At 38.9% G+C, this 27,818-nt stretch overlaps 1 non-coding gene across 1 annotated transcript; it reads left to right on the top strand.

Moving 5' to 3' along the window:
- Nucleotides 1-16,113: 16,113 nt before the first annotated feature.
- On the top strand, nt 16,114-16,217 carry LOC130953328 (small nucleolar RNA R71). Its single transcript, XR_009075499.1, has one exon. It is a non-coding gene; the product is annotated as a small nucleolar RNA R71 (small nucleolar RNA).
- The last annotated feature ends 11,601 nt before the right edge of the window (nt 16,218-27,818 follow it).

Raw genomic sequence — 27,818 nt, 5'->3', positions numbered from 1 at the left:
TGAGAGTTGTTGGAAAGGCTTTGCAGCGGACTGCATCTGAGGCATCTGTGAGGTACATTCTACTTCTGAAGTTGCTGAGATGATGGTTGGGGTCCAAGGTGCCGTCATATAGAGTCATATCCGGAAGCTTGAAATCTTTTGGAATTTTGGTCTTCATAATTTCTCTGGTGAATGGGTATTGATCTTTTTGAGAGCTATCTTCTGCGGATGATCGAGTAGCTTTAGTTTTAAGATCGGCTTCAAGTTTTACAAGCTTATCTTCTAGTTTTCTGCGCCGCCTTATCTCCCGGCGTAGATCTTCTTCCTTTTCACGTTGATGTTGGGCTTCTTTCTCGAGTTGCTCCAATCGATTTTGAAGTGCTTCTATTATTCCTGGATTTGATGAATTTTTGTCTCCATTGGTTTCTGGAGTATCTTTGAGTATTGTGTCCGTGTTTTTATGCGGCGTTCTATCTTCCAGACCTGAATCGTGGTCGTTGTCATGGTCATCTGCCATGTCAATGGGATGACTTCCAGGTTCCCTGGCAACAGCGCCAATGTTCCGAGGGTCACCTGAAACTGTAGGTCGATCTTGGACGAGACCTTCTGTGTTGGTCGGAGCCGACGTGTCCGGCAGGTGTACAGCGGCCGGAGCTGGTGTGTCCGACTTGTTGGACTTGGTGGTGGTGCTGATCCTTCGTCCCCGGAGGGTGGGGGGTACCTGCAAGGGACTCCGATGCTTAAGTTAGCAAGGGTATTAAGCAGCTATTGAGTAGAATCAGAGTATGAGTTATACCTGGGTACTCCAGTGTATTTATAATGGTGAGATGTGACCTTTTGGATAAGATAAGTTAGTTATCTTATCTTATCTTTATCTTTGAGTTGAGGTTAGCGTATCTTCAATGGAACCGCCTTTATCTCTATAGGCTTGGGCTGCCTTAGGATTTGGGTCGTGTTCCTCTATTTGGGCCTTTTATTGGGCTTTCCTGTCGATTCGGTCGAGCTCTTTGAAAAGAGGTCGGATAGTCTGACCAGAGGAGGTCGGTCGCTTTATCTCCAATCATCCCAGGTCGGATAGCTCGACCCAGGGTATGAACAAAAACCCAACTTATATTGGTGATATAGAGTTGTTAGTTAATATCATTTTCAATTACTCTAATCTTTTGCTAATCCATTTAGTAAGTTGATTAGGACTTTTGATTTGAGATTAACTAGTCTTGTTAGACTTTCTCTCATGGAAGATAACATATATCTTCTTCCAATGTTGGAGATGACGTAATAAGATAAATTATTGTTTATCATTGTGATATGATTGATTAGTCTTGTTTGACGTTTTCCCTATGTGAAGATAACATGATACCTTCTTCCATTTGTTGGAGTTGACTAAATAAGATGAATGGATCATTATATGACTAGGATAGGAAGCCTATGATCTCAATTCCTTGTCATGAATGTCTCTCTTTATTAATTGCTTTCTTTACTTTTCTTGTCATTTATTTTATTGCCCTTTCCATCAATCAAACCCCATTGCAATTTCATAGCCAATAACTGAGCACTTCATTGCAATTCCTCATGAGACGACCCGGAGTTTACATACTCCGGTTAATTCTTATTGGGGTTTGTACTTGTGACAAAACCAAAGTTTAATTTGATGTGAGAGTTGTTTGTTGGTTTGGAGCTATGCTTACAACAAAGTAATTCCTTTCTTTAAGAAGAAAAATCTAGAGCGACAACAATTTTTGTATCAAATTAATGGCGCCGTTGCCGGGGAGTTGCAATGGTGTTATGTTATTGGCTATTGTGAATATGTGAATATGTTTGTCTTTTTCTTGTTTGTTGGTTTTTGTTAGGTTTAAGACTTTGTTTCTCATTTTTGTTAGTTTTTTTTCCTCTTGCTATTATGAATTCTCACCACTTTGGCTATGAGTTTGGCTCAAATTATGTTGTAGGAAATGGAAGCTACAATGACAATATGCATCAAGGATGGAATAATCAAAGGTGGGAGGAGCCTCAAGGGATTGATCAACCTTATTGGCAACAACCCCCTTTGATTTCTTATGGGTATAATTCTAATCCTAATGCATATCAATCTAATGGATGTGGTGACCCTTATTGTGATTGTCAACAACCACCACCACATGCCTATGAACCACCCACACAACATGGTTTTGAAGCACCTTACTCACAAGCCCCATACCACCAAACACCTCATTATGACCCTAATCCCTATCCACCATACCAACTACCTTATGAACCATATGAACCACACATGGAACCACCACCATTCTAACACAATTACTCTCAAGAACCACCTCAATATACACCACCTCCATACCCTTACCAAGATGAACTAACTTTCGATTATGAACCTTTCCCCCCAAACAATGAACCTTCTCTTCCACCACCACCCCCCGATGAAGCCCACACGCAAGAATTAAGAGATCTTGACTCTCAATTCCAAAGGCAACACGAGGGGATGGAAAAGGAGTTTAAGGAGCTAGGAGCCAAGATGGCTATCCTAGTGGAAGCCATTAGCAATATGGCCTCCTCCCGACTAAGCCTAAGCAACCAAGGCACTCCCATTAACGAATGTAGAGAAGCAACCAAGGAGCATAGTGAGGGAGTGAGTTTAGAGCTTCAAGGTGAAGAAGAGGAGTTGAAGAAAGAATTTCCACAATGGGAGGAAGATGAAACAATTGAGCCGAAAGGAGTGGTTGAAGACCTAGGAGATGTTGGAAGTCCATGGGAACGTAGCATTAAAGAGCCCTCTTCCGAGATACTTGATGTTGATGTTGAGGAGGGTGTACAACCTACAAAGCATATTATGATTGAAGACTTTGAAGAGGTTGATTAAGAGATGGATTCAATCATTGAGGAGTACAATTGAATCCTCTCCCATTGGGCTTGACATAGAGGGTAAGGAAGAAGATACCTTGCCTCCCATAGCTTTAGTGAGCAATAAAGAAGAAATTGAATTGGAAGCAAGCCACCAAGAGGAAGAGGTTGAACTTAAAAAAGCTTGCAAATAGGTGGAAGTTACAAGGGAAGAGCACAAGGGAATGGATATCACATTGGCTAAGTATGGGGAGGTCCCCCTACCTAAGTCACCATCCTATACAACATTCAAGTGGGTAAAATTCTTATCTCTAATCTTTAATTTCCCACTTGAATATGGTTTGATTGAGAATGATGGGCAACTTAGAGCTCTTTGTGGAGTTAGGAGTAAGAGAGAGTTGTGTAGTAGTTGGAAACATGACTCTAAGTTCACGATGATTGCATGCTCAAAGTTGAATGGCAATGGGTGGTGTAGAACCAAATTGCATGAGTCTAGGGGAATGTTTGGAAGCCTAATTGAGAATTCACAAGCCTTGCCACCCAATTGGAATCATGATGATCAATTTGAAGATGGGTTTCAAAACAAAGTGTGGGATCCTGGATCGCACAAGGAGAATCAAATTTGGGAGCCCATGGCTTGTGTGGAACCCCATCAAGGCTTGGAGTTATCATCTTTGAAGAATGGAGCTTATTGGAGACTCAAGCATTGGTGGATGTTCAAGGATAGCTTCAAGCACAAGCCACCTTGAGAGGAGCTCCCCATAAGTCCAACTTAAGGATAATAAACAAAAGTTCTAGGTGGGAGACACCCCACCATGGTAAATTCTTTTCAATTATCCCTTTTGTACATATTGGTAATTAGTTTAATTTCATGTTTTGTTGAGTTTGTTGAGTATAATTGATAGTTTAGTAGGTTAAATAAGGTTTTATGGTGTTTGGGTAGCTGTTTAGAGGTTTGGAATGCTTGGATTGGTGCAAGAACATGAAAAATTTTGAAAAATAGAGCACCAACCCGCGCGTGCGCACACCTGGCGCGTATGCGCGCCTCAAGCATTTTCGATCACCCACGCCAACACGCCATGTACGCGTACGCGTGGATTGAAGAATTTCATCCCTCCATACATTGACCCTAGAGTTGTGCCTACATTGCGCCAGCACCATGCCTGAGGCACAAACCAACCCGCGCGTACGCGCACCTGTCGCGTACGCGTCCTAGAAGCTAATTGCGCAATGCGCGCACGCGCACAACTGGTACATGTTCCAGAGAGTTATGCCCAGGTTGTGCCTATTCTGTGCCTGCAACCCACGCGTGCGCACACCTGGCGCGTATGCGTCCTTCTGCCAAACTACGCATCGGCGCGTAAGCGTGCATGACGCATCCACGCCGGTAAAAAAAAGTTTTTTTCTCCTCTGCCATTTTCTTTTGTTTATCGCATTCGTATACTTCTATTCTTTACATTTCAATTTTGTTTCTATAGCCTGTTTTCATTTTTTTCTAAGTCTCTTCTTTCAATAATGGTGTTGCATTTTCTTACTCAATTGTTGAGAATTTCTTGGTTAATCTTGGTGCTTCTTGACTTGTTTGTTATTGTTGGGTGATGAAACTTTTAAATCAATGCTTAATCTTGTATGACCCTTATACTCTTTGTCCATTGATATGAACTTGCATGTCTTTCACAACCCACTCTTTCTAGTCGAACTTGATGCTTTTGAGTGCTCTTCATGCTTTGACTTTACTCTTGCATCAAGTATTAGTTGATATGCCTTAGCTTATAGTGTAGCTACCATATAGTGAGAACCCTACTTTTATTTGGCATTAGCCCCACCTATGTTCTCTTCGCTTTAATATCTTTGTTGCAGGCTTAATTTTATTTTTTTCTCTCCTTTGAGGTTGGCCACCAAGAAGAAAAGGAATGGAAAAGCTTTAAATAGGGCAACAAACAAGTTCATCTGCACAACCTTTTGAAGAAGTTCATCAATTGTAGCTACCCGTCCACCTTGCTCTTCTTTGCATGCACCGAGGACGGTGCAAATTTCTAAGTATGGGGAGGTCATCCAACTGACCTCCATGGGTAACAACTTCATTTTTCAACACCAATTCTTTAATTTTTGTCTTTGTTAGTTAGTTGTTGCATTGCATGATAGGTTGCATGTTAGTTAGAATTTGTACATATTTCACCATTTCTTTTTGTTAGGACTACTTGGTTAGGGTGATGATTTCTTTTCCAAGAAAATTATTTTTGGGGCACCCTACCAATTTGAAAAATTTTTTTGTGACAAACTTGCTTGAAGAATTTATTTTGGGACATGGTTTTCGAGCCAAGAACACAAGCATGTGAGTTTTGAGCCAAATTGTGTGGTTACATCTTATAACCAGTTATTTCCATTCTTGTGTGCATTGTTCTCTTTTTATGATTGTAATCTTTGATTTGTTTGAGTCTTTATGTCCATTATTCCATGTATACATGCATTTATATGATTGAGGCCATTATTTCATTTAGCTCACTTACCCAAATAGCCTACCTTTCATCAACCATTGTTAGCCAAATTTGAGCCTATTTAATCCCTTTTGTTCTTAATTTTAGCACATCACTACCCCTAAGTGAAAAAATAATAAATGTCTTTAATTTGGATCTTTGATTAGCTTAGGCTAGTGAGGGTGTGTATCACTTGGGTATGGGAAACATGGGACATTGGTTGAGGTAAAAGTGTAATTTTTATTTTTGTTGAAAATATTGAGAATTGGGTACATATTCATGCACCATATGTAAAACTATATGCATTGATACGTTTGTATATACTTTTTAAAAAACAAAAAAAAATGTGAAAAAAATGATTAAAAATATATATATATATATATATATATATATATATATATATATATAAAATTATAGAAAGAAATAAAAAGAGAAAAAGAAAAAAAAGGGGACAAAAATGCCCCAAAGTAAAGTTCAATAAAAATCAATGCATATGGAATGTGAATTAAAGAGAATGCATGAGTATGTAAAAAAGTGGGAATCGTGGGTAGCTAGGTTGTATGTTAGAATTGTATAGGTTGTTATATGTGTTTGGTGAGAGCTTAGGTAAATCAAAGATTCAAATTTCAAGCTCACTTGACCATATGCATCCTACCTTGACCCTAGCCCCATTACAACCTATGAAGAAGTCCTCATGATGAATGTATGCATGCATTGAACAATTGTTGATTGTTAGATGAAAAACAAATCATGGAAAGCATTATTAGAAGAGAATTGAGTGGATCGACCCTATACACTAGAGCGACTAGAGCGGATACACATCCGGTGAGGGTTCGATGCTCAATTCCTTGTTCCCAGCTTTCATGAGCTTTCTTCTTGCAAGTCTATTTGAACCTCATTTTGATATTTGAATTGGTAGGATTCATGAATCATCATATGATCTTAGCCCAACTTGTTCATACATGCTCTTGGAGATTGATTTATTTTTAACCAAGTAGATAGAGTCATATTGCATTTAGTTGCATTCATATAGATAGGTGCATATAGTTTCTTTGCATTGAATAAATGTTCATACCCTTTTCTTGTCCTTCTTTATTCTTAGCATGAGGACATACTTGGTTTAAGTGTGGGGAGATTTGATAAACCTCAACTTTGTGGTTTATCTTGTACTTAATTTGGGGGATTTTATCAACTTTTCTCATATTTATTCAATGAAATAGCATGGTTTTGCAATTCTCCTTTGATTTGTGCTTAAATGTAAAAACATGCTTTTTAAGCCCTAAAATTGGTAATTTTTATTCACTTTAATTCCATTCGATGCCTTGATATGTTTGTTGAGTAATTTTATGTTCATAAGGCAAGTATTGGATGGAAGAAGTGAGGAGAAAAGTATGCAAAGTGGGAGAACTCATGAAGAAATGAAGGAACCGTAAAGCTGTCAAGCCTGACCTCTTCGCACTCAAACGACCATAACATGAGCTACAAAGGTCCAAATGAGGTGGTTTTAGTTGCATTGGAAATCTAACATCCGGGGATTCGAAATGATATAAAATTTGTCATATGTTGTTTCGCGTTCAGGGGCGCGCATGCGCCATGTACGCGTGCGCGTCGATGCTGCTCGTGGCCCACTAAAGTGAAATCGCCCCCAGCGATTTCTGAAGCACTTTGGGCCCAACCCAACTCATTTTCAATGCTATTTTATGCAGAATTCAAGCCTGGGTAAGGGGTGAGCAATTGTTTGGTAGTATAGCATCATGTAGGTAGTTTCTAGAGAGAGAAGCTCACTCTTCTTTCTAGAATTAGGTTAGGTTAATCCATCTTAGATCTAGGTTCAATCTCATCTTTTCATCTTATTTCCTTCATAATTTCTTTTTCCTACTACTTGATTTCCTTAGTTTTCATGTTAATTTCTCCTTTATGTCTCTTTTGTGATGTTGAACTCATATTGGATTTGATTTACATTTAATGAAATTTAATGTTTGATGTTCTTTTAATTGTTAATTTGAGTTGTTGATCTTGTCTCCTTACAATTTGTAGTTGATAGATTTTACTATTTGTTGTCATTTATCATGCTTTCCTTTTATGCCTTCCAAGTGTTTGACAAAATGCTTAGTTGGATGTTAGAGTAGATTTTGAGCATTCTTGGCTTGGAAAGAGTAATTAGGCGATCTTGAGTCATGAAAACCCAACTTATGTTGGTGATCTAGTGTTGTTAGTTAATATCATTTTTAATGACTCTAATCTTTTGCTAATCCATTTAGTAAGTTGATTAGGACTTTTGATTTGAGATTAACTAGTCTTGTTAGACTTTCTCTCATGGAAGATAACCTATATCTTCTTCCAATGTTGGAGATGATGTAATAAGATAAATTCTTGTTTATCATTGTGATATGATTGATTAGTCTTGTTTGACATTCTCCCTATGTGAAGATAACATGATACCTTCTTCCATTTGTTGGAGTTGACTAAATAAGATGAATGGATCATTATATGACTAGGACAGGAAGCCTATGATCTCAATTCCTTGCCATGAATGTCTCTCTTTATTAATTGCTTTCTTTAATTGCTCTCTTTACTTTTTTTGTCATTTATGTTATTGCCCCTTCCATTAATCAAACCCCATTGCATTTTCATAGCCAATAATTGAGCACTTTATTGCAACTCCTCTTGAGACGACCCGGAGTTCACATACTCCGGTTAATTCTTATTGGGGTTTGTACTTGTGACAAAACCAAAGTTTAATTTGATGTGAGAGTTGTTTGTTGGTTTGGAGCTATGCTTACAATGAAGTAATTCCTTTCTTTAAGAAGAAAAATCTAGACCGACAACAATTTTAGTATCAACGAGTTGGTGGGATCTTTTTAGTGTGGCATACTTCTCGGTAGACTTCTATGAGAGACACCCGGAGAGGGGGTATAATTGTGGTATTTCTTAATCTTTTCTCCATGCTGATCTTCTTTTTTCTTGGACTCTTTATCCTTATTTTGGGAGGAGTAAAAAGATCTGGATTTTGAGGTCTCTCCTAGTCGAGAGTTTTCTTCCATGTTGATGTACTTCTCTACTCATTCTTGTACTTCATTCAGAGATGTGAGATGTTTCTTTGATCTGGAATGACTAAAAGGTCCCTCTTGTAGGCCATTGATGAGACCCATAATGGCTACTTCGGTTGGCAGACTTTGTATGTCCAAACATGCTTTGTTGAATCTTTCCATGTAGTTACGAAGACTTTCCCGATCTCCTTGCTTGATCCCTAACAAGCTTGGGGCGTGCTTGGTTTTGTCCTTCTGGATAGAGAATATGGCGAGGAATTTCTTGGCTAGGTCATCAAAACTTGCGATGGATCTGGGCGGCAAACTGTCAAACCACTTGATTACAGTTTTTGTTAAGGTAGTTGGGAAGGCTTTGCATTGAATTGCATCTGAGGCATCGGTGAGATACATTCTACTTCTGAAATTACTAAGATGATGGCTCGGATCTGATGTGCCATCTTATGGGGTCATGTCGGGAGCTTTGAAGTCCTTTGGGACTTTGGCTTTCATAATTTCTTTGGTGAATGGGTCTTGATCTTTGCGGGGGTTATCTTCGTGATTGGATCTAGTATTCTTGGCTTTTAGATTTGCTTCAAGTCGTAATAGTTTGTCCTCCAACTTTTTACGTCGCCTAAATTCCCTTCTGAGGTCCTTCTCGGCTTCTTGTTGATGCTCGGCCTCTTTTTCCAGTTGTTTGAGGCGTTCTTGTTGAGCCTGAAGTGCCTCTAGGATTTTCGCGTTTGGTGGACTCTTATCCTTGTTTTGTTGAGGACTATCCTTTGGTGTGACATCCGCATTCTTGTGCGGCGTCCTGTTCTCTAGATCAGAGTTATGGTCATTGTCAAGGTTGTCCGCCATGATGATGGGATGACTTCTAGGTTCCCCGGCAACGGCGCCAATGTTCCGAGTGTTACCTGAAACTGTAGGTCGATCACGGATGAGATCTTCTGTACTGGTCGGCGCTGTTGAGTCCGACTTGATGATGGTGGCTGGAGCTGCCATGTCTGACTTGTTGGACTTGGTAGTGGTGCTGATCCTTTGTCGCCGGAGGGTGGTGGTACCTGCAAGGGACTCTGATGCTTAAGTTAGCAAGGGTATTAAGCAGGTTTTTAGTAGAATCAGCGTATGAGTTATACCTGGGTGCTCCAGTGTATTTATAATGGCGTGGAATGATCTTCCCTTGAGATAAGATAGTTATATTATCTTATCTTTGAGTGAAGTCCTCTTATCTTTAAGGAACCGCCCTTATCCTTCTAGGCTTTGGGCTGCCTTTAGATTTGGGTCGTGTTCCTCTGTTTGGGCCTTCATGGGCCTCTATAGCGGTTTGGCCGACCTCTTTTATAAAGAAGTCGGGTAATCCTGATCGGAACAGGTCAGTCGACTTGTCTTCAGTCATCCCGGGTCGTACAGCTTGACCCAGGGCATGAACACCTACCTCAATAAGGCCTGCCCAAAAGACCCCTACCTGCTCCCAAATATAGACACTCTAGTGGATGCCTCTTCTGGATACAAGTACTTCTCCTTCATGGATGCTTATTCAGGATACAACTAAATCCCAATATATCCACCTGACCAAGAAAAGACCTCATTCCTAACCCCAAAGGCAAATTAGTGCTACATAGTCATGCCGTTTGGACTCAAAAACGTAGGAGCTACATACCAAAGATTGATGAACAAAGTCTTTGCCGACTATATCGAAAAGCTAATGGAGGTTTATGTAGACAACATGCTGGTAAAAACACAAAGTGAGGAATCGTTGTTATCCGACCTCACCAAAGTGTTCGATACCATCAGAAAGCATGGTATGCGACTTAACCCCGCAAAGTGCACCTTCGCGGTAGAAGCTGGCAAATTTTTGGGCTTCATGCTCACCCAAAGAGGAATCGAGGCGAACCCAGATAAATGCCAGGCTATACTAAACATGAAAAGTCCACTTGCGTCAAAGAGGTACAACAGCTCAACGGAAGATTAGCAGCCCTATCCAGATTTCTAGCCGGATCATCTATAAGATCTCTCCCCTTTTTTGCAACATTAAGGAAGGAAAAGAGGTTTGAATGGACTCCAGAGTACAAACAAGCCTTCCAGGATTTCAAGAAATTTATGGGACAACCACCCATCTTTAGCCGACCACGGGAAGGTGAAGAACTCATAATATACCTCACCGTAGGAAGTCGGGCAATAGCATCGGCACTAGTTAGAGAAGATGAAAGTGGACAACAACCCATTTACTTCATCAGTAAGTGGTGCGCGAAATTGTGATCACTACACAACTTTGCACAACTAACCAGCAAGTGCACTGGGTCGTCCAAGTAATACCTTACGCGAGTAAGGGTCGATCCCACGGAGATTGTTGGTATGAAGCAAGCTATGGTCAACTTGTAAATCTCAGTCAGGCAGACTCAAATGGATATAGGTAATAAACGCATAAAGCATAAAGATAAAGATAGAGGTACTTATGTAATTCATTGGTAGGAACTTCAGATAAGCGTATGAAGATGCCTTCCCTTCCGTCTCTCTGCTTTCCTACTGTCTTCATCCAATCCTTCTTACTCCTTTCCATGGCAAGCTTATATAGGGTTTCACCGTTGTCAGTGGCTACCTCCCATCCTCTCAGTGAAAATGTTCCTATGCTCTGTTACAGCATATGGCTAATCAGCTGTCGGTTCTCGGTCAGGCCGGAATAGAATCCAGTGATTCTTTAGCGTTTGTCACTAACGCCCCGCCTGCTAGGAGTTTGAAGCACGTCACAGTCATTCAATCATTGAATCCTACTCAGAATACCACAGACAAGGTTAGACCTTCCGGATTCTCTTGAATGCCGCCATCAGTTCTCGCCTATACCACGAAGACTCTGATCTCACGGAATGGCTGGCTCGTTTGTCAGGCGAGCACTCGGTTGTCAGGCGATCAACCATGCATCGTGTATCAGGAATCCAAGAGATATTCACTAGAGCCTTGATTTCTTGTAGAACAGAAGTGGTTGTCAGTCACCTTGCTCATAGGTGAGAATGATGATGAGTGTCACGGATCATCACATTCATCAAGTTGAAGAACAAGTGATATCTTGGACAAAGAACAAGCAGAATTGAATAGAAGAACAATAGTAATTGCATTAATACTCGAGGTACAGCAGAGCTCCACACCTTAATCTGTGGTGTGTAGAAACTCCACCGTTGAAAATACATAAGAACAAGGTCTAGGCATGGCCGAATGGCCAGCCTCCCAAAGTGAGTTCAATCATAAAAACATGATCAAAAGGGTCTCTAATACAATAGCAAAAGGTCCTACTTATAGAAAACTAGTAGCCTAGGGTGTACAGAGATGAGTAAATGACATAAAAATCCACTTCCGGGCCCACTTGGTGTGTGCTTGGGCTGAGCAATGAAGAAATTTCGTGTAGAGACTCTTCTTGGAGTTAAACGCCAGCTTTTATGCCAGTTTGGGCGTTTAACTCCCATTTAGGTGCCAGTTCCGGCGTTTAACGCTGGAATTTCTGAGGGTGACTTTGAACGCCGGTTTGGGCCATCAAATCTTGGACAAAGTATGGACTATTATATATTGCTGGAAAGCCCAGAATGTCTAATTTCCAACGCCGTTGAGAGCGCGCCAATTGAGCTTCTGTAGCTCCAGAAAATCCACTTCGAGTGCAGGGAGGTCAGAATCCAACAGCATCTGCAGTCCTTTTCAGTCTCTGGATCAGATTTTTGCTCAGGTCCCTCAATTTCAGCCAGAAAATACCTGAAATCACAGAAAAACACACAAACTCATAGTAAAGTCCAGAAAAGTGAATTTTAACTAAAAACTAATAAAAATATACTAAGAACTCAACTAAAACTACTAAAAACATACTAAAAACAATGCCAAAAAGGGTACAAATTATCCGCTCATCACAACACCAAACTTAAATTGTTGCTTGTCCCCAAGCAACTGAAAATCAAATAAGATAAAAAGAAGAGAATATACTATAGACTCCAAATTATCAATGAAACTTAGCTCCAAATTAGATGAGCGGGACTAGTAGCTTTTTGCCTCCGAACAGTTTTGGCATCTCACTTTATCCTTTGAAATTCAGAATGATTGGCTTCTTTAGGAACTCAAAATCCAGATAGTGTTGTTGATTCTCCTAGTTAAGTATGATGATTCTTGAACACAGCTACTTATTGAGTCTTGGCCGTGGCCCAAAGCACTCTGTCTTCCAGTATTACCACCGGATACATACATGCCACAGACACATAATTGGGTGAACCTTTTCAGATTGTGACTCAGCTTTGCTAAAGTCCCCAATTAGAGGTGTCCAGGGTTCTTAAGCACACTCTTTTTGCCTTGGATCACAACTTTATTTCTTTCTTTTTCTTTTTCTTTTTCTTTCTCCCCCTTTTTTTTCGTTTTTCTCCTTTTTTTTTTGTATTCACTGCTTTTTCTTGTTTCAAGAATCATTTTTATGATTTTTCAGATCCTCAGTAACATGTCTCCTTTTTTATCATTCTTTCAAGAGCCAACAATTTTAACATTCATGAACAACAAATTCAAAAGACATATGCACTGTTTAAGCATACATTCAGAGAACAAAAGCATTGCCACCACATCAAACTAATTAAGCTAGTTTTAAAGATGAATTCGAAATCCTGTACTTCTTGTTCTTTTGTGATAAAAACAGTTTTCATTTAAGAAAGGTGATGGATTCATAGGACATTCATAACTTTAAGGCATAGACACTAAGACACTAATGATCATAAGACACAAACATGGATAAACATAAGCATAAATTTTCGAAAAACAGAAGAATAAAGAACAAGGAGATTAAAGAACGGGTCCACCTTAGTGATGGCGGCTTGTTCTTCCTCTTGAAGGTCTTATGGAGTGCTTGAGCTCCTCAATGTCTCTTCCTTGTCTTTGTTGCTCCTCTCTCATGATTCTTTGATCTTCTCTAATTTCATGGAGGAGGATGGAATGTTCTTGGTGCTCCCCCCTTAGTTGTCCCATGTTGGAACTCAATTCTCCTAGGGAGGTGTTTAGTTGCTCCCAATAGTCTTGTGGAGGAAAGTGCATCCCTTGAGGCATTTCAGGGATCTCATGATGAGAGGGGTCTCTTGTTTGCTCCATCCTTTTCTTAGTGATGGGCTTGAGGTCATGCCTTCTCAGTTGAACTAGCTTCCCTCTTGAATCTCTCTTTCATTGAGCGCCCTCTTCATAAATATCTATGAGGACTTGGTCCAACCTTTGATCAAAGTTGACCCTTCTTCATGGCCACAACTTCATAGAAGTGGTCTTGATGCACCCTTGAGATAAATCTCTCCATCTCCCATGACTCGGAGGTGAAAGCTTTTGCCTTTCCTTTCCTCTTTCTAGAGGTTTCTCCGGCCTTGGATGCCATAAATGGTTATGGAAAAATGAAAAGCAACGCTTTTACCACACCAAACTTAAAAGGTTTGCTCGTCCTCGAGCAAAAGAAGAAAGAAGAGAGTAGAAGAAGAAGAAATGGAGGAGAGGGAGATGGCTTTGTGGTTCGGCCTTTATGGGTGGGTTTGGGTGGGAGAGTGGTGTGAATTTTGAATGGTGAGGTAGATGGAGTTTTATGAAGGATGGATGTGAGTGGTGAAGAGAAAGAAGGGATTTGATAGGTGAAGGGTTTTTGGGGAAGAGGTATTGAGGTGATTGGTGAATGAGTAAAGAAGAGAGAGAGTGGTGGGGTTGGTGGGGATCCTGTGGGGTCTACAGATCCTGTGGTGTCAAGGAAAAGTCATCCCTGCACCAAATGGCATTCAAAATCACGTTTTGAGCCATTTCTGGCATTAAACGCCGGGCTGGTGCCCATTCCTGGCGTTAAACGCCCAGAATGGTGCCAGACTGGGCGTTAAACGCCCAACTGCTAGCCTCACTGGCGTTTAAACGCCAGTGGGTTCTTCCTCCAGGGTGTGCTATTTTTCTTCCTGTTTTTCATTCTGTTTTGCTTTTTCAATTGATTTTGTGTCTTCTTATGATCATCAACCTACAAAAAACATAAAATAACAAAGAGAAATAGATAACATATAACATTGGGTTGCCTCCCAACAAGCGCTTCTTTAATGTCAGTAGCTTGACAGATGGCTCTCATGGAGCCTCACATTTTCTCAGAGCAATGTTGGAACCTCCCAACACCAAACTTAGAGTTTGAATGTGGGGGTTCAACACCAAACTTAGAGTTTGGTTGTGGCCTCCCAATACCAAACTTAAAGTTTGACTGTGGGGGCTCTGTTTGGCTCTGATTTGAGAGAAGCTCTTCATGCTTCCTCTCCATGGTGACAGAGGGATATCCTTGAGCCTTAAACACAAAGGATTCTTCATTCACTTGAATGATCAGTTCGCCTCTATCAACATCAATCACAGCCTTTGCTGTGGCTAGGAAGGGCCTGCCAAGGATGATGGTTTCATCCATGCACTTCCCAGTCTCTAGGACTATGAAATCAACAGGGATGTAATGGTTTTCAATCTTCACCAAAACATCCTCTACAAGTCCATGAGCTTGTTTTCTTGAGTTGTCTGCCATCTCTAATGTGATTCTTGCAGCTTGCACCTCAAAGATCCCTAGCTTCTCCATTACAGAGAGAGGCATGAGGTTTACACTTGACCCTAAGTCACACAGAGCCTTCTTGAAGGTCATGGTGCCTATGGTACAAGGTATTGAAAACTTCCCAGGGTCTTGTCTCTTTTGAGGCAGTTTCTGCCTAGACAAGTCATCCAGTTCTTTGGTGAGCAAAGGAGGTTCATTCTCCCAAGTCTCATTTCCAAATAACTTGTCATTTAGCTTCATGATTGCTCCAAGGTATTTAGCAACTTGCTCTTCAGTGACATACTCATCCTCTTCAGAGGAAGAATACTCATCAGAGCTCATGAAAGGCAGAAGTAAGTCCAATGGAATCTCTATGGTCTCATTTTGAGCCTCAGATTCCCATGGTTCCTCATTAGGGAACTCATTGGAGGCTAGTGCACGCCCATTGAGGTCTTCCTCAGTGGCGTCCACTTCCTCTTCCTCCTCTCCAAATTCGGCCATATTGATGGCCTTGCACTCTCCTTTTGGATTTTCTTCTGTATTGCTTGGGAGAGTACTAGGAGGGAGTTCAGTAACTTTCTTGCTCAGCTGTCCCACTTGTGCCTCCAAATTCCTAATGGAGGACCTTGTTTCAGTCATGAAACTTTGAGTGATTTTGATTAGATCAGAGACCATGGTTGCTATGTCAGAGGGGTTCTGCTTAGAATTCTCTGTCTGTTGCTGAGAAGATGATGGAAAAGGCTTGCCATTGCTAAACCTGTTTCTTCCACCATTATTATTGTTGAAACCTTGTTGAGGTCTCTCTTGATTCTTCCATGAGAAATTTGGATGATTTCTCCATGAAGAATTATAGGTGTTTCCATAGGGTTCTCCTAGGTAATTCACCTCTTCCATTGAAGGGTTCTCAGGATCATAGGCTTCTTCTTCAGATGAAGCATCCTTAGTACTGCTTGGTGCATTTTGCATTCCAGACAGACTTTGAGAGATCAAATTGACTTGTTGAGTCAATATCTTGTTCTGAGCCAGAATGGCATTCAGAGCATCAATCTCAAGAACTCCTTTCTTCTGATTTGCCCCATTGTTCACAGGGTTCCTTTCAGAAGTGTACATGAATTGGTTATTTGCAACCATCTCAATTAGCTCTTGAGCTTCTGTAGGCGTCTTCTTCAAATGAAGAGATCCTCCAGCAGAGCTATCCAAAGACATCTTGGATAGTTCAGAGAGACCATCATAGAAAATACCTATGATGCTCCATTCAGAAAGCATGTCAGATGGACACTTTCTGATCAATTGTTTGTATCTTTCCCAAGCTTCATAGAGGGATTCTCCATCCTTCTGTCTGAAGGTTTGGACTTCCACTCTAAGCTTACTCAATTTTTGAGGTGGAAAGAACTTTGCCAAGAAGGCATTGACTAGCTTTTCCCATGAGTCCAGGCTTTCTTTAGGTTGTGAGTCCAACCATGTCCTAGCTCTGTCTCTTACAACAAAAGGGAATAGCATAAGTCTGTAGACCTCAGGGTCAACCCCATTAGTCTTGACAGTGTCACAGATTTGCAAGAACTCAGCCAAAAACTGATGAGGATCTTCCAATGGAAGTCCATGGAACTTGCAATTCTGTTGCATTAGAGAAACTAATTGAGGCTTAAGCTCAAAGTTGTTTGCTCCAATGGCAGGGATAGAGATGCTTCTCCCATAAAAGTCGGGAGTAGGTGCAGTAAAGTCACCCAGCACCTTCCTTGCATTGTTTGCATTATTGTTGTTTTCGCCTGCCATGTCTTCTTCTTTGAAGATTTCTGTTAGGTCCTCTGTAGAGAGTTGTGCCTTAGCTTCTCTTAGCTTTCGCTTCAAGGTCCTTTCAGGTTCAGGATCAGCTTCAACAAGAATGCCTTTGTCTTTGTTCCTGCTCATATGAAAGAGAAGAGAACAAGAAAATGTGGAATCCTCTATGTCACAGTATAGAGATTCCTTTAGGTGTCAGAGGAAAAGGAAAGTAGAAGACAGAAGTAGAAAATTCGATCTTATCAAAGAAGATGGAGCTCGAATTTTGCATTAAGGAATAGTGTTAGTCCATAAATAGAAGGATGTGAGGAGAAGGGAAGTAATTTTCGAAAATTAAGTAAAAGATTTTGAAAACATTTTGAAAAAACACTAATTAATTTTCGAAAATAAGAGTGGGAAAGAAGTCAAGTGATTTTTGAAAAAGATTTTGAAATTAGAAGTCAAAAAGATTTGACTGAAAGCTATTTTGAAAAAGATGAGGTTAAGAAGATATGATTGATTTTAAAAAATATGTGATTGAGAAAATATGATTTGAAAACAATTTTAAAAAAGATTTGAAAAAAAAATTAATGACTTGCCTAACAAGAAAAGATATGATTCAAACATTAAACCTTTCTCAACAGAAAAGGCAACATACTTGAAATGTTCAATCAAATCATTAATTGTTAGCAAGTATCTTTGAAAAAGGAAAGAAATTGATTTTGAAAACATTTGATTGAAAAGATATGATTTGAAAAAGATTTGATTTTGAAAAACTTTGAAAACTTGAAAAAAAAATGATTTGAAAACAAAATCCTCCCCCTTGTGCCATCCTGGCGTTAAACGCCCAGAATGGTGCACATTCTAACGTTTAACGCCCAAAATTATACCCTTTTGGGCGTTAAACGCCCAACCAGGTACCCTGGCTGGCGTTTAAACGCCAGTCTGTCCTTCTTCACTGGGCGTTTTGAACGCCCAGCTTTTTCTGTGCAATTCCTCTGCTGTATGTTCTGAATCTTCAATTCTCTGTATTTTTGGATTTTTGAACGCTCAGCTTTTTCTGACTTGAGAAGACACAAATTAAAAATATTTTTGGATTTTTAATAATCAGAATGCAACTAAAATCAAATAATAATGCATGCAAGACACCAAACTTAGCAGTTTGTATACTGCTGACACTAACAAAATGAGAATGCATATGAGACATATAAACACTCAAGTCAAGAGAATTAAAAATCAGAGTAATAAAATCATCAAGAACAGCTTGAAGATTAATGAAGACACATGCATGAATGCATGCAATTGACACCAAACTTAAAATTAGACACTAGACTTAAACAAAAAACATAAAATATTTTTGGTTTTTATGATTTTGTAATTTTTTTGTGTTTTTTTTCGAAAATTATATGAAAAGAAAATAAAGGTATCAAAATTCTTAATGAGAATTCCAGGAATCATGCAATGTTAGTCTAAAGCTTTAGTCTAAAGGAATTAGACATGGCTAGCCAAGCTTCAGCAGGACATTGCATTCAAGAGCTAAATTGATGAGAATCAATCAGCTTTGGTGATGGTAAGAACATCACCTTGAAACACTAGAATTCACTCTTAAGAATTCTGAAAAATACCTAATCTAAGCAACAAGATGAACCGTCAGTTGTCCATACTCGAACAATCCCCGGCAACGGCGCCAAAAACTTGGTGCGCGAAATTGTAATCACTACACAACTTTGCACAACTAACCAGCAAGTGCACTGGGTCGTCCAAGTAATACCTTACGCGAGTAAGGGTCGATCCCACGGAGATTGTTGGTATGAAGCAAGCTATGGTCACCTTGTAAATCTCAGTCAGGCAGACTCAAATGGATATAGGTAATAAACGCATAAAGCATAAAGATAAAGATAGATGTACTTATGTAATTCATTGGTAGGAACTTCAGATAAGCGTATGAAGATGCCTTCCCTTCCGTCTCTCTGCTTTCCTACTGTCTTCATCAAATCCTTCTTACTCCTTTCCATGGCAAGCTTATATAGGGTTTCACCGTTGTCAGTGGCTACCTCCCATCCTCTCAGTGAAAATGTTCCTATGCTCTGTCACAGCATATGGCTAATCAGCTGTCGGTTCTCGGTCAGGCCGGAATAGAATCCAGTGATTCTTTTGCGTCTGTCACTAACGCCCCGCCTGCTAGGAGTTTGAAGCACGTCACAGTCATTCAATCATTGAATCCTACTCAGAATACCACAGACAAGGTTAGACCTTCCGGATTCTCTTGAATGCCGCCATCAGTTCTCGCCTATACCACGAAGACTCTGATCTCACGGAATGGCTGGCTCGTTTGTCAGGCGAGCACTCGGTTGTCAGGCGATCAACCATGCATCGTGTATCAGGAATCCAAGAGATATTCACTAGAGCCTTGATTGCTTGTAGAACAGAAGTGGTTGTCAGTCACCTTGCTCATAGGTGAGAATGATGATGAGTGTCACGGATCATCACATTCATCAAGTTGAAGAACAAGTGATATCTTGGACAAAGAACAAGCGGAATTGAATAGAAGAACAATAGTAATTGCATTAATACTCGAGGTACAGCAGAGCTCCACACCTTAATCTGTGGTGTGTAGAAACTCCACCGTTGAAAATACATAAGAACAAGGTCTAGGCATGGCCGAATGGCCAGCCTCCCAAAGTGAGTTCAATCATAAAAACATGATCAAAAGGGTCTCTAATACAATAGCAAAAGGTCCTACTTATAGAAAACTAGTAGCCTAGGGTGTACAGAGATGAGTAAATGACATAAAAATCCACTTCCGGGCCCACTTGGTGTGTGCTTGGGCTGAGCAATGAAGAAATTTCGTGTAGAGACTCTTCTTGGAGTTAAACGCCAGCTTTTATGCCAGTTTGGGCGTTTAACTCCCATTTAGGTGCCAGTTCCGGCGTTTAACGCTGGAATTTCTGAGGGTGACTTTGAACGCCGGTTTGAGCCATCAAATCTTGGGCAAAGTATAGACTATCATATATTGCTGGAAAGCCCAGGATGTCTACTTTCCAACGCCGTTGAGAGCGCGCCAATTGGGCTTCTGTAGCTCCAGAAAATTCACTTCGAGTGCAGGGAGGTCAGAATCCAACAGCATCTGCAGTCCTTTTCAGTCTCTGGATCAGATTTTTGCTCAGGTCCCTCAATTTCAGCCAGAAAATACCTGAAATCACAGAAAAACACACAAACTCATAGTAAAGTCCAGAAAAGTGAATTTTAACTAAAAACTAATAAAAATATACTAAGAACTCAACTAAAACTACTAAAAACATACTAAAAACAATGCCAAAAAGGGTACAAATTATCCGCTCATCAGTAAGGCTCTACAAAGGGCTGAAGTAAACTAGCAAAAGATAGAAAAGTTTGCCTACACCCTCATACTCACTTCTCGACGACTCCGCCCCTACTTCCAAGCTCACACTATCAGAGTACGCACCAACCAGCCTATTAAAGGCATCTTACAGAAAACAGATTTAGCTGGAAGAGTCCTACAATGGGCGGTCAAGTTATTCGAGTTTGACCTCAAATATGAATCTCGGACAGCTATTAAATCACAATACCTAGCCGACTTCATCGCAGAGTACACCAACACCCTGGGTACTGATTTAAGAAAATTGTCGTGGTATAGAATTTCCTCAATTGAATGAATTCTCATTGTAAGTATAGTTCTACACCAACAAACAATCCTCCCAATAAAAAATATTGGTTGTCACATGTACAAACCCCAATGAAAATTAACCGAACTATTAAGACTCCGGGTCGTCTCACAAGGAATTGCAATGAAGTGCTTAATTATTGGCTATGAGGATCAATGGGGGTTTGATTTGATATTGGGCAAGGAAATGCAAAAGCAAGAAAGTAAATGATACGAAAAGTAAATCAAACAAGCAATTAAAGGAAGCAATTAAAGAAAGAGAGACATTCATGGCAATGAATTGAGATCATAGGCTTTCTATCCTAGTCATGCATGATTAATTCATCTTATTTAGTCAACTCCAACAAATAGGGAAAAAGTCAAACAAGATAATCAATCATATCACAATGATAAACAAGAATTTATCTCATTACGTCAACTCCAACAAATAGGGAGAAAGTCTAACGAGACTAGCTAATCTCAATCAAAAAGTCCTAACCGACTTACTAATTAAACTAGCAAAAGATTAGCGTCAATGGAAACAATATTCCATAAGTCCTAATCAACTCACTAATTAAATTAGCAAAAGATTAGCGTCAATGGAAACAATATTAGCTAACAACTCTAGATCACCAACATAAGTTGGGTTTTCATGACTCAAGATTGCCTAATTACTCTTTCCAAGCCAAGAATGCTCAAAATCTACTCTAACATCCAACCAAGCATTTTGTCAAACACTTGGTGGGCACAAAAGAAAAGCATAGTAAATATTCAAGAATAATAAAATCTACCAACTACCAATAGCAAGAAAAGTAAAATCAATAACTCAAATCAACAATAAAAATAACATCAAACATAAAATTGCATTAAAGGAAAATTAAGATCCAACAAGGTTCATGAACATGAAAGCAACAAAATAAAAGAAATGAACAAGTAAAAAATAGAAGAGTAGAGATGTAACAACAAGAAATTAAAAGGAGAAACTAAATCAAAACAAGAATTAAAAGTTGGATTTAAGAAAATTAAACCTAAACTACCCTAAATTCTAGAGAGAAGAGAGAGCTTCTCTCTCTAGAATTCTACCCTAAAACATGATGAAAACTAAACTATGACTAAGTGTGTTCATTCCCCCTCCAATCCTTTGGTTTAATAGGATCAGAAATGAGTTGGATTGTGCCTAAAATGAGCTACAAAATCGCTGGGGGTGATTGATGAGCGGATAATTTATACGCTTTTTGGCATTGTTTTTAGGTAGTTTTTAGTAAGTTCAAGCTACTTTTAGGGATATTTTCATTAGTTTTTATGTTAAATTCACATTTCTGGACTTTACTATGAGTTTGTGTGTTTTTCTGTGATTTCCGGTAAATTCTGGCTGAAATTGAGGGACTTGAGCAAAACTCTGAAAAAAGGATGACAAAAGGACTGCTGATGCTGTTGGAATCTGACCTCCCTGCACTCAAAATGGACTTTCTGGAGCTACTAAACTCCAAATGGCGCGCTCTCAACGGCGTTGGAAAGTAGACATCCAGAGCTTTCCAGCAATATATAATAGTCCATACTTAATTCGGAAATTGATGACGTAACTTGGCGTTGAACGCCAAGTACATGCTGCTGTCTGGAGTTAAACGCCAGAAAAACGTCATGATCCGGAGTTGAACGCCCAAAACACGTCATAACTCGGAGTTCAACTCCAAGAGAAGCCTCAGCTCGTGGATTGATCAAGCTCAGCCCAAAGATACACCAAGTGAGCCCCGGAAGTGGATTTATGCATCAATTACTTACTCATGTAAACCTTAGGAGCTAGTTCATTATAAATAGAACATTTAACTAATGTATTTGACATCTTGGGACGATTAGTTCTCAGATCATGGGGGCTGGCCATTCGGCCATGCCTGAACCTTTCACTTATGTATTTTCAACGGTGGAGTTTCTGCACACCATAGATTAAGGGTGTGGAGCTCTGCTGTGCCTCAAGTTTCAATACAATTACTATTACTTTTTATTCAATTCTATCTTATTCTTATTCCAAGATATTCATTCGCACCCAAGAACATGATGAATGTGATGATTATGTGACGCTCATCATCATTCTCACCTATGAACGCGCGTGATTGACAACCACTTCCGTTCTACATGCAACCGAGCTTGAATGTGTATCTCTTAGATTCCCCAACAGAATCTTCGTGGTATAAGCTAGATAGATGGCGGCATTCATGAGGATCCGGAAAGTCTAACCTTGTCTGTGGTATTCCGAGTAGGATCCTGGGAATCCGGAAAGTCTAACCTTGTCTGTGGTATTCCGAGTAGGATTCCGGTATTGAATGACTGTGACGTGCTTCAGACTTGCAAGTGCTGGGCGTTAGTGACATACGCAAAAGAATCAAGGGATTCTATTCCAGCAGGAGCAGAAACCAACCAGTGATTAGCCGTGCTGTGACAGAGCGCGTGAGCGTAGTTTTCACTGCGAGGATGGGATGTAGCCTTCGGCCAGTGTGATGCCTCCAGACGATTAGCCATGCGAGTGACAGCGCAGAGGACCATTTTCCAGAGAGGATACAAAGTAGCCATCGTCGAATGGTGAACCCCTATACACAGCTTGCCATGGAAAGGAGTAAGAAGGATTGGAAGAGAGAGTAGTGAAGCAGAGTTTCAAGAGGAGCACAGCATCTCCATACGCTTATCTGAAATTCCCACTCTTGATTTACATAAGTATCTCTATCCCTTTTATTTTCTATTTTATTATTAATTTTCGAAACCCAAAACAATTTAATCCGCCTAACTGAGATTTACAAGGTGACCATAGCTTGCTTCATACCAACAATCTCTGTGGGATCGACCCTTACTCACGTAAGGTTTATTACTTGGACGACCCAGTACACTTGCTGGTTAGTTGAACGGAGTTGTGAATTCAACTGGTGCCACAATAATGATTTCATACAAATACAAAGAACATGGATCACAATTTCGTCCACCAAGTTTTTGGCGCCGTTGCCGGGGATTGTTCGAGTATGGACAACTGACGGTTCATCATGTTGCTCAGATTAGGTAATTTTCTTTTCAAAAACTTTTTCAAAATTTTTCTTTTTATTTTTCGTTTTTTCCAAATTATATTTTCGAAAAAAAAATTAATAAAAATCCAAAAAAAATTGGAAAATCATAAAAATAAAAAATATTTTGTGTTTCTTGTTTAAGTCTTGAGTCAAATTTTAAGTTTGGTGTCAATTGCATGCTTTTAAAATTTTTTCTTGCATTTTTCGAAAATCCCATGCATTCATAGTGTTCTTCATGATCTTCAAGTTGTTCTTGGTAAGTCTTCTTGTTTGATCATGATATTTTCTTGTTTTGTGTCTTTTCTTGTTTTTCATGTGTATCTTTGCATTCATATTTTCCAAGCATTAAAAATTTCTAAGTTTGGTGTCTTGCATGTTTTCTTTGCATCAAAGATTTTTCAAAATTATGTTCTTGATGTTCATCATGATCTTCAAAGTGTTCTTGGTGTTCATCTTGACATTCATAGCATTCTTGCATGCATTCATTGTTTTGATCTAAAAATTTCATGCATTGAGTATTTTTGTTGTTTTTCTCTCTCATAATTAAAAATTCAAAAAATTCAAAAAAAATATCTTTTCCTTAATTTTCTCCAAATTTTCGAAATTTTGGGTTGACTTGGTCAAAAAAATTTTTAAATTAGTTGTTTCTTACTAGTCAAGTCAAAATTTCAATTTTAAAAATCTTATCTTTTCAAAATCTTTTTCAAAAATCATATCTTTTTCATTCTTTTTCTATTTTTCGAAAATTTTAAAAATTGTTTTTCAAAAATCTTTTTCTTATCTTTTATATCTAATTTTCAAAAATTAGCTAACAATTAATGTGATTGATTCAAAAATTTGAAGTTTGTTACTTTCTTGTTAAGAAAGGTTCAATCTTTAAATTCTAGAATCTTATCTTGTAGTTTCTTGTTAGCTAAGTCATTTTAAAAATTAAATCTTTTTATCTCTCATCTTATCTTTTTCAAAATTTGATTTCAAAATATCTTATCTAACTTCTTATCTTCTTATCTTTTTAAAATTTGATTTCAAATCTTTTTCAATCAACTAACTAACTTTTTGTTTGTTTCTTATCTTTTTCAAAACCACCTAACTACTTTTCCTTCTCTAATTTTTGAAAATACCTTTCTCTTTTTCAAAAAAATTCTTTTTAATTAATTAATAATTTTTATTTTTTTTCTTTTTTTTAATTACAATTTATCTCTAATTTTCGAAAATCACTAACCCTTTTTTTAAAATTATTTTCGAAATATCCCTTCTCTTTTCTTCTTTTATTTAATTATTTAATTACTAACACTTCTCTTCACCTCTCTTCATCTAAAAATCCGAACCCATCCTTCTTCACTCTTCTCCCCTTTCTTTTTCTACTAACATAAAGGAATCTCTATACTGTGACATAGAGGATTCCTCTTTCTTTTCTTGTTTTCTTCTCTTTCATATGAGCAGGAACAGGGAAAAAGGCACTCTTGTTGAAATAGATCCAGAACCTGAAAGGACTTTGAAGAGGAAATTAAGAGAAGCTAAATTACATTATTCTAAAGGTAACCTTTCAGAAACATTAGAACAAGATAAGGAGATGGCAACCAAAAATAATAATAATAAAAGGAGAATGCTTGGTGATTTCACAAAGCCAACATCCAAGTTTGATGGAAGAAGCATCTCCATTCCTGCCATTGGAGCCAACAACTTTGAGCTGAAACCTCAGCTAGTTGCCTTAATGCAACAAAACTGCAAGTTTTATGGACTTCCATCTGAAGATCCTTATCAGTTTTTAACTGAGTTCTTGCAGATCTGTGAGACTGTAAAGACGAATGGAGTTGATCCTGATGTCTACAGACTCATGCTTTTCCCTTTTGCTGTAAGAGACAAAGCTAGAATATGGTTGGATTCACAACCCAAGGATAGCCTGGACTCATGGGATAAGCTGGTCACTGCCTTCTTGGATAAATTCTTTCCTCCTTAAAAGCTGAGCAAGCTGAGAGTGGATGTTTAAACCTTCAAACAAAAAGATGGTGAATCCCTCTATGAAGCTTGGGGAAGATACAAGCAGCTGACCAAAAGATGTCCATCTGACATGTTTTCAGAATGGACCATATTAGATATATTCTATTATGGTCTCTCTGAATTTTCGAAAATGTCATTGGACCATTCTGCAGGTGGATCTATTCACCTGAAGAAAACGCCTGAAGAGGCTCAAGAACTCATTGACATGGTTGCAAACAACTGATGTGCATAAACTTGATATGCTACGATTTAGGAAATTGCACGATCGGCAAAATTCCTTCCGGCAAGTACACCGGTTATCGTCAAGTAAAAACTCACAATAGAGTGAGGTCGAATCCCACAAGGATTGGTTGAATGAGCAATTCGGATTAGAAGTGTGTTCTAGTTGAGCGGATCAAGATTTAGATGAGAATTGCGGAATCTTAAATTGCATGAATTAAAGAGCGAGAAGTTAAAGTGCGAGAAAGTAAATTGCTGAAATTAAAAGGGAATTGGGGGTGATTGCATGAATTGAAATTGCAGAGGGTAAATAGAAAGTGTAGATCAGAAATGGGGAGTTCATTGGGTGTTAGGAGATATTGAAATCTCCGAATCAAAACATTTTCATCTCTTCCTCAACCAATGCATTCATTGAATCTTGCTTGGCAATCTTATATGATTGGATCCCAATTCCTTGGCTCACCAATTCTCTCTAAAAACAAACAAATTCCCAATCCCTTGGTTTAAATGTTCATAAGAAGAGATGATGCTCGATCACTGATTATACCACACAGTTTCATGAACCACAATTTGGTAGGATTACATGTCACAATATCCATCCAAACCCCAATCCAATTCACTGTGAGAAAGCTTCTCTAGCATGAATCCATCATTCCTTTCCCAAGGTTCCGAAGGATTCCAATTATGGGTAGTTTCTTTCCCAAGACAACTACCCAATGGAATTAGATCGAGAAGCTTTCTAACAAAATTCAAGAGAAAAGATTGAAGAAGAAGATAAAAACTATTATTGATTCATTGAATTACAATAGAGCTCCCTAACCCAATGAAAGGGGTTTAGTGAGTCATAGCTCTGAATTCAATTACAAAGTATGAAAAATAGCAAAATGATCAAAAGTTCCAAAATGTCCAAAAAAAAAGGTTTTCTTTACTAACTTCAATTATATCCTATTTATACACTTTCTAAATTGAGCTTCTGTTGAGTTTCTTGGGCTTTGAGGCTTTTTCTTGATTTCCTTTTGCTTTGGGTTTATGATCCATAATCCTGATGAGGCTGTGATCCAATTCTGTAACATTCATTGAGCAAATTTAGTGATAAACAAGTAATGACACAAGACTCAACAAATTGAAGTTCCAGACTCATCAATTCTTCCGGCCCAATCCCATAAACCATGATATTCAATTGGGTTTCATACCATAATACGTTTAAGTTAATTTTTGTGCTCAAATGCTAACTTAAACTTCAATATATTTGGCCCAGAAATCCTTTCAAAAGGTGGCGTTTAAGTTGAAGTTTAAGTTTCAGTTTAAGGTTAAACTGAAACTTAAACGTGGAATTGGAAGAAAGCAACCCAGGAGTGTAAAATGTCGAACACGTTTAAGCTTCAGTTTAAGGTTAAACTGAAGGTTAAACGTGGAAATGAAGAAAACAACCCTGGAGGAGAAATTGGGTCGAACACGTTTAACCTCCAGTTTAAGGTTAAACTGGAGGTTAAACGTGGAAAATGAGAAAGCAACCCTGGAGGAGAGAAATAGTCGAACACGTTTAACCTCCAGTTTAAGGTTAAACTGGAGGTTAAACGTGGAAATGCTCCTGGTGCCTCTCTTGCTTCTGGCGTTTAACCTCCAGTTTAAGGTTAAACTGGAGGTTAAACGTGGAATTGCTCCTTGGTGAGAAAAAGTGTCGAACACGTTTAACCTCCAGTTTAAGGTTAAACTGGAGGTTAAACGTGGAAATGCTCCTTTAGTTCAATTCTCATTCTGGCGTTTAACCTCCAGTTTAAGGTTAAAACTGGAGCTTAAACTCCACATTTGATATTCAAGCTTCTTTTATTGATTTTGTTGCTTCCTTGCCTAGCCTCTTCTTCCCTGAAATCATCCAAACAATTGCATCAAAGTCTTGCAAAATTTCATGAGAAATCATCCATTCATAGCATTCAAGTAATATAACTAAAAACTCATGGAATTTGCATCAAAATCATACTGTTTGGATGGTTCATTGCTTTGTTGTTCGTTTAACCGTTCTTGGTTACTTTAAGCTCAAGAAAATGCATAAGACAACTAAAACTAACAGAAAAATGCTAGTGAAACTAGCCTAAGATGCCTTGGCATCACAACACCAAACTTAATACTTGCTTGTTCCTAAGCAAGTCCTGAGTTAATTGAGAAGAAAGTATGAAACAGAAAGCAATTACATTGGCTATATTAGCAAGCATTTGAAGTTCATCAGAAGGGTTTTATGCAGAAAGTTGCAGCATCACTTTTTCATTCTTATCATGG

The sequence above is a fragment of the Arachis stenosperma genome, chromosome 9 (assembly GCF_014773155.1).
Source record: "Arachis stenosperma cultivar V10309 chromosome 9, arast.V10309.gnm1.PFL2, whole genome shotgun sequence".
Taxonomy (NCBI): domain Eukaryota; kingdom Viridiplantae; phylum Streptophyta; class Magnoliopsida; order Fabales; family Fabaceae; genus Arachis; species Arachis stenosperma.
Note: the sequence above shows the minus strand (reverse complement) of the source record. Positions and strands in the feature narration are given on the sequence as shown.